Raw genomic sequence first — 7,500 nt, forward strand, 5'->3', positions numbered from 1 at the left:
GCCAAATTATTCTACGCCAAGTGCCGTCAATTTATCACTATCATCAGCAAACTAGGGAAAGTCACGAAGCGCTTCGCGTCCACCTTTCATTAGATTGTCGGGACTTAGGACAAGAATATAAAAATGTACTAGTTCATTAATTAATGTTCTTTGCTGTATTCCTCTCGTTTGCTTTTCTATTCTCCGAAACAATGACGTAACGTTTTCATCAGCTGCTCTTTTCCAATATAAGCCGATTTTTTCAACAAGATGTGTCCAGTACAAGCTGTGGTCTCACCATAAGGACTGAACTGTGTTAGAAAGCACGCATTAAATGTGGGTGCAGGGATGGCGCAGTGGTGAGAGGCCACCAATGTGGCCTGGGTTCGATTCCCTGAGTCGGCGTCATATGTGGGTTGAGTTTGTTGGTTCTCTACTCTGCACCGAGAGGTTAATTTTCTCCAGGTACTCCGGCTTCCCCTCTCCTCAAAAACCAACATTTGACTTGATTTGCTTTCATCGTTAATTTCAGTTTACAGTGTCCCCAATTAGTGCTCCAGCGCTAGAACGACTAGACACTTAAATAAAGTTCCTTTCCTTTTATGCCGTCGCAAGCAAGCACGTCGTCTTACATGACAACTAAAAGTCTTAAGGAGGACTTAACTAACGGTTGCCACCGGCCAAGACTCGAGCAAATGCATAGTGTCAGAAGTCCATAACGTTCTCTCTCATTTGGCTTTGACCCATCAGTTTACTGTATTGTCTAAATTTAGAATACGACCAGTCAGATTGGGCCTGATGAACACAACGCCTCTCATTTGTCTGCAGCCAAGTACGAGGGAATGCTCGAACTAAATGCAAAATGTTATATCGTAGAAGGAACACAATATCGCCACGTTTTGCCCAGCAAAACTCTAACAGTAGCCTAAAACTGAAGGGCCGCATTCCATTGTAGAACAAGATTTTTCGGTTACGAACTTGTGGTAGTGTAAAATACCGAAAATTTTGGACTTTACAACGACCATGTGATGGTAAATGGTGTAATGTGTCAGTGAAAATGGTCTCAGTCTTCCGTTTTCGCAAAAGGCAAAAGGACAAGTGAAACGTACCGTCGCATGCGGGATTTGAACTTACGACCTTTTCGCTTCCCAGGAATTCTTGTAGTTTAATGGGTAGGGAGTTTGAGCTGTGTTACATGGTTTGCAATATTCAATCCTGCTTAGGACTCTGAGTTTCAGTTGTCCCTTGACCCGTTACCAAATAAGAATAAAACAATAATCAACATCGAGAATGACCATGTAAGGGCGACCTTTCGTATCGTTCTTAATCATAACCATTACAATTTTCTCAAATTTGATTGGTGCATTAACTGCTTTATTTTCACTAAGTATTGTGTAGGGTTGTAATCGAACAATGAGATCGGACAGTGACATCAGCCAATCACATTAAGTGCACTCAGCTTAATCCACCAATCACAGATGTGATAACCATAGCAACAACCACCTGCCCTACCAAACTGGGGATTTTCCAAAATGGACGAATTTGTAACATTAGACAGTGAAAAAGGTATGCATTTGTTTTCTCGGAAATTGTTATGGTTATAATTAGTTGGTAAAAGGAGTTCGTGGCGCCCAATTCGGTCTGTAATCATACTCGTAATTAAACAAATCGGACTCCCGCTACGCGGTCATCCGACTTTGTCAATCACTCGTATGATTACAGACCGAATTGGACTCCACTCAGTCCCATTGCCATTATAAATATGGGACTTGAGCAATGATGACCTCAACAAAAGAGAGACAGATGTGGAACGATCAAATTAGCGGTTAGGGGAGTACCCAACCAGACCGCACATAATTATTTTATTTTTGGAAATTTGGCAAATCTGTTCCTTGTGGAAATACTTGGAATAATCGCATGGTTATATTTTTGGGTGACGTTCTCGTAGCCTTCGTCGTTGTCTTTCCGTAAGACACCTGATACCCATGTCGCAAACTATTTTTATAGTCGTTAAGTATATTGTTGTAAAACCATAGTTGATCTATATTGATCTATATTGATCTATATTGAGACTTCATTTCAGCGCTTCCTTTATTGCAACATTGCCTTTTCGCCCTCGTCTTTTCTGAACTCAAGTTGACTTTTTATAGTCGAGTCGGAATGGAAGAACTAATTCATGCCGTTATTTAATTTTAATGAAAGACAATGGTGGGAGATGAAAAGGCTTAAGCATAGACGATTAAGGCAAAAAGCAGAACACCAGAAAATTAGTGGACGAAATGCAATGCGTTAATGTATTGCAATGTGATATATTTTGGCGCATTTCTCTTTGCCATTCACTGAAGTAGCCCTTTTGATGCCTTCCGCCGCCATATTTGTCGGGGAGAAGAGTCGGCGGTAACGCGGCTTAAATGAATCTTTCAAAGTGCGCTCAAACTTTGGTGGTGAAAACCTCCCTTTAAAAGCGCATGTACAGATACCATCTCTGTGAAGAATGGTGAACAAATTTAAGCTACATCGACCGTAAGCAATACTTGTAAATTTTCTAAAATTGTCGTGATCGATAATATTGTCTCTTTTGCGTAGTTATAGACGTTTCGATTCAGCGAAATCCAATAACTTATATTCAGAAGGATTGAATCGACAACATTGTATCACTTAACAGTTATGTTATGAAACCATGGGCAACAACCAATTATTTCTTATCAAAATGCGGTCAATATTGTGTAGTAATTGATTACTATAGAAACAACAGGGCCACAACGAAAACCACGATATCTTTTGTCGTTAAATGCTTATATCTTAAAAGTAATAAGCACGTTGGGTTGAAACTCTGCGCAAAATTAAAACGAAATTCTCTGCAGCAGATTCAGATTTTCCTTCGCTCGCGGGAAATTTAAGATGCCGTTGAACCCGCTCCAGGAAGGTTTTTCTTTCCTTAACTTTGAAGGAAGTTTTATGTAAACCTCCAGATCACTTTTTGCCGTTTCTGCGATGTAACCGTTTGAAATCAAATGGATAACCTTCCTGTTGCTATGGTGACCTATTACGTCACCATGATTAGTGCATTTTGGTACGCAATAATAGAGTACCATAACATCTATAATCGCTTGGTGAAACAGAGCTGTGGAAAAAGTAAATATTTTGGGGAAGAGCCGATACAACGTGGACTTGATTATGTAGTAATGCTCTGTAATTCAGTTATTGTCCACGGTTGCTTTCTTAATAACTCTGGAGTGTTGTAGAATTAATTTTCTCTCAAAATTGAGCCACGTAACGCTGTGTTTGCCCACCAAGTAAGGTGGTGGCGGAGACCGCCGGTACGATGCACAGAAATTCAACTCCTTTTTTTTTTTCAAACCAATTAAATAAACTGAATTTTGCGCTTGCCATCGAAGGTTACGTTCCCTTATTAAAGCCTGAATGACACTGTCACTTATTCTTCCTTGCTGTTGTGTAACTCATAATGTACAATCTAAGAAGACTGGGTGAATTCCAGCAGATGAAGCTATCTTCACTGATCTTTTTTAGTTGCGCCAAATCAAAACTGAACGATCAATTCCTTTCTTGGCTGCGGACGGCATTAAATACTCTCAGTGTATAATAGGGTTCTTGTTGGTAAAAAATTGTATCATATGAATCGATACCAAGAATTCTTTCCAGTATTTAAAAATAAAGGCCTGGCCAAACGCTCGCAACATTTCAACGCAACAATGTTGCAAGATGTTGCGTTGAACTGTTGCGAGCGTTTGGCCAGGCCTTAGTGTGAAAAAAACCGTGACAATGACAATTTCTTAAAACTCACTACTGCCTCACAGAGCTTTTTTTTTCATTTCTATGCGATTACTTTTGTAAATTCCGAACAAAACACAACCATTTTTGCTCTCATAGGCAGCCTTGAATTTACTCACCCTTATCTCTCTTTTCCGTCGTCTTCTTTTACTACGTCTTCGGCATCTCCACGTGAAGCCACATGGTTTCCGACTGCTTCTCTTTTCAATTTCTTCTCCCAGTACCGAGATTTCATCATCCAACAGTTCATTCACCACCGATGCTTGCGCTCCTTTAAGTAACATATGAAACAACATATTCACGCTCAGCGCTGCCAGAAGCAGAAGTGAAATTTTCATCTTGATGCCAATAAAACTGCAATGGGAAAAAGTAAAGAAAATGTAAAGTACCGGTGGTAAGGTTGAATTTTGCGGGTCATATATACAACAAAAAGTCACATTGACTTCCGATTGGGCAGTAGAAACGTCATTTGGGATACTAAGTGACAGATAAACAACGTGAGAGGAACAAAAGCCCTTTCTCAAGACTTCACCCACCCGGATGAACTTATTTCATCAGAGTGCTTTCAGAATGAGGTATGATCTCAAGTTTCACTTGACTCGTTTGATTTAATATTGGTCATGAGTTAGTTCAATATTGGTTATTTACCTACCGAGGGGTCAAAAAAATGAGTTTTGGCGTAGGTTCCGTGGCTAGAAACAAGAAAGTAACGAAGGTCAATATCCACCGATATTGACACTTTGGGCAATCTGGAATTATTGTTTTACAGTCATCAGTTAGATTTCGAAATACGTGCGACAATAAATAATAATAATAATTGAAACTTTATTTGTCTTTGAATGCAGTTGTAAATCTCTCTACGTATAGGTAATTAACAACTGACTACTTGAAATTGAGTGTAACCTTAAAAACAATGCAGTACCCAAAAAAGAAAAATACTTGAACTTGGGTCAAAGACTTGAGAAGTAATTACAGGCATGAGTTCCCTTGATGTTTCCTCCGACGAATGCTCTGCGTTCTTAGAAATGATGAATGACATTGGTATTGACAAAAAGCAACAATACTATAGAACGAAAAAAATTGTAAACCTAGCCATTTTTTATCTTTTGTCGAAGAAATAAGATTTAGGATAGCCCAGACCTAATAACATTGTATTACTTTTTAAGTTGATTCATTTGTAAGTATACAAGTATAGACTCGTAACCAACTGTTAGTTCTAAAATATATAGGCAGTTGTATCATTGACATCAGCATAGTAGTGAAGAGGGATCATTAATTACACGTCGAAGTGAGTCAGCAAGGAAGTTGAGAATGAGTCGTGTCTCGACGACTCAGTTAATAATAATGATAATAATAATAATAATTATTATTATTAGTAGTAGTAGTAGTAGTAGTAGTATAAGTAGTAGTAGTAGTAGTAGTAGTAGTAGTAGTAGTAGTAGTAGTAGTAGTACTACAACCAACTGCCGAGTATGCTCCAATGATTAGGAAACAGTATCCCACATACACAATGTTCACAAAGTAAGCAGCGTACAAGTAGTATTTGGTTTTTCGGCTGCACACTGCATTAACTAAGAAAAAGAGTTAGCTGGGATTTTGCAAGATTCGAAAGCTGTAAGCATAGCGATAAAGGAAGCACAGAATTGGATAATTTCTCAAATTTGCGAAATTATGAAAACGTTAATGTGGCACTAATGGTTCGCATTTGTTAGCTTCATTACCTACACGACAAAGGATAAATTTGCTCCTTTTAATTAGTTTTTTTCCTTCTTTTTATTATTATTGTTGTTATTTATTTATTGATGTATTGTTTCTAATTTTTGGACATATGCAGTATAATTGCCTAAGCCGGTTGGCCCGCAATTAATAATAATGAACCTTCTTTCTATAGCGTCTATGCAACTAACTGTTCTAGACGCTTTACAAAATATAAAATTCAATTGTCAATCAATCACAATGATAAAAATCCAGTGCATCTAGGTGGGATGAATTGTCTAAAATAGTAAGAAAATGATTGCTTGAATAAATATGTTTTTAAGTTCTTTTTAATAAAGTTAAAGATTCAGTGTTTCTTATTGATTCTGGTAGCTACTTCCATAATGCTGGTGCCCGCTACAGAAAACCTTCAATCGCCGTATGTTTTCAATTTCGAATTCGGGACTTCTAGTAACTTATTTGTAAACGAACGCAAAGAATAGGAAATAGTGCGGGAGTTTAACATATTACATATGTACCTTGGCGAAAGACAATTAATAAATAGCCTTATATACTAATAATAAAATTTTGTAGATAATACGGTATTTAACATAATAATAATAATAATAATAATAATAATAATATTTTATTCATTGCTAGTACGCATCTTAAGATGACTATGTTCAGATGCGCATTCTTAAGTTATAAATACGAGAAATAATAGATAAATAGCTAGCTAATAATATGGCAAGGACTACTAATACTGATTAAAAAGACAAACGCAACTAGATTCATTTTGACGTTTCGACATCGTCCGATGTCATCGTCAGGCAATGAATTTTAATCGGATGAAGCATAACTTATAGTACAAGAACAATAGAACAATAGAACAATATATACAATTGTTCTATTGTTCTTGTACTATAAGTTATGCTTCATCCGATTAAAATTCATTGCCTGACGATGACATCGGACGATGTCGAAACGTTGTCAAAATGAATCTAGTTGCGTTTGTCTTTTTAATCAATTTTATCACAAGATCTAGACTTATTAAGACTACTAATACACTAAAAATATATACAATATGGTAAAAACTAATTGATAAATAATTAGCGAAAGTATTAAAATCTCTGTTAAGTATGTCCATGTCTAAAAAGAAAGGTCTTCAGATGAGCTTTAAAACTATTTACACAAGTGATTGAGCGAAGCTCACTAGGCAGAGAGTTCCACAATGACGGCGCTGCGACGGCGAATGCCCGATCTCTAATCCTTAGATTTCACTGATGGCATAGCTAGGAGGAAAGTATTAGAACCCCTAAGATTATAGCATGATGTCTTGACACGTATTAAGGACTGTAGATACTGAGGCGCGAGGCCGTGTAACGCCTTAAACGTGTGGAGAAGTACCTTGAAGTTGATGCGTTCCCCGATAGGCAACCAATGCTAATCGCGCATTATTGGTGTAATATGACAAAACCTAGGCGCATTACATACCAGCCTAGCAGAAGCATTCAGAACTCCCTGAATTTTCGCAAGCTGGTTGATTGGCAGCTCATACAATAATATGTACAAACCTAGATGCAGCACTAGAAGCTCTAGCTCAGGCAATAATTTTAGGCAGTTAACCATTCCTAAAACAAACAGCTTTCGCGATACCTACTTTTTTTCGCATAGTCAATCTCTGGAATGCATTACCTAACGAAATTACTACTATTACCTCTGTTTCTCTGTTTAAGTCCAAGTTAAATCCTTTAAATCCTTTTACTTCCAAAGACTGCAATACGTGTTTGATCAAGATGATATTAGGTCGTATAAAATTATCTGTCCTAAGTGTCTTAAGACAAATCTCCACAAGTTGTCATTGCTAGCAATTTTTTAGTCAGGGTGGGATGGGTTCTTAATGTTTTTACGTAGGAGCGGGCTGGTGGTTAACTTCGTAGGGGACCTATGTCCTATTGTTGATTCCACCATGTATGTATTCATACTCAATCAGTAAATAAATAAATAAATAAATAAATAAATGAATGAATAAAT

At 37.4% G+C, this 7,500-nt stretch overlaps 1 long non-coding RNA gene across 1 annotated transcript in view; it reads right to left on the minus strand.

Moving 5' to 3' along the window:
* The window catches only part of LOC137997634 (uncharacterized), a 20,332-nt gene that overhangs the window by 2,317 nt on the left and 10,515 nt on the right, over positions 1-7,500 (minus strand). Inside the window, exon 2 of the long non-coding RNA XR_011122538.1 lies at positions 3,891-4,125. This is a non-coding gene — a long non-coding RNA (uncharacterized lncRNA). The remainder of the gene's footprint in view (positions 1-3,890; positions 4,126-7,500) is intronic.

The sequence above is a fragment of the Montipora foliosa genome, chromosome 3, assembly GCF_036669935.1.
Source record: "Montipora foliosa isolate CH-2021 chromosome 3, ASM3666993v2, whole genome shotgun sequence".
Taxonomy (NCBI): Eukaryota; Metazoa; Cnidaria; class Anthozoa; order Scleractinia; family Acroporidae; genus Montipora; species Montipora foliosa.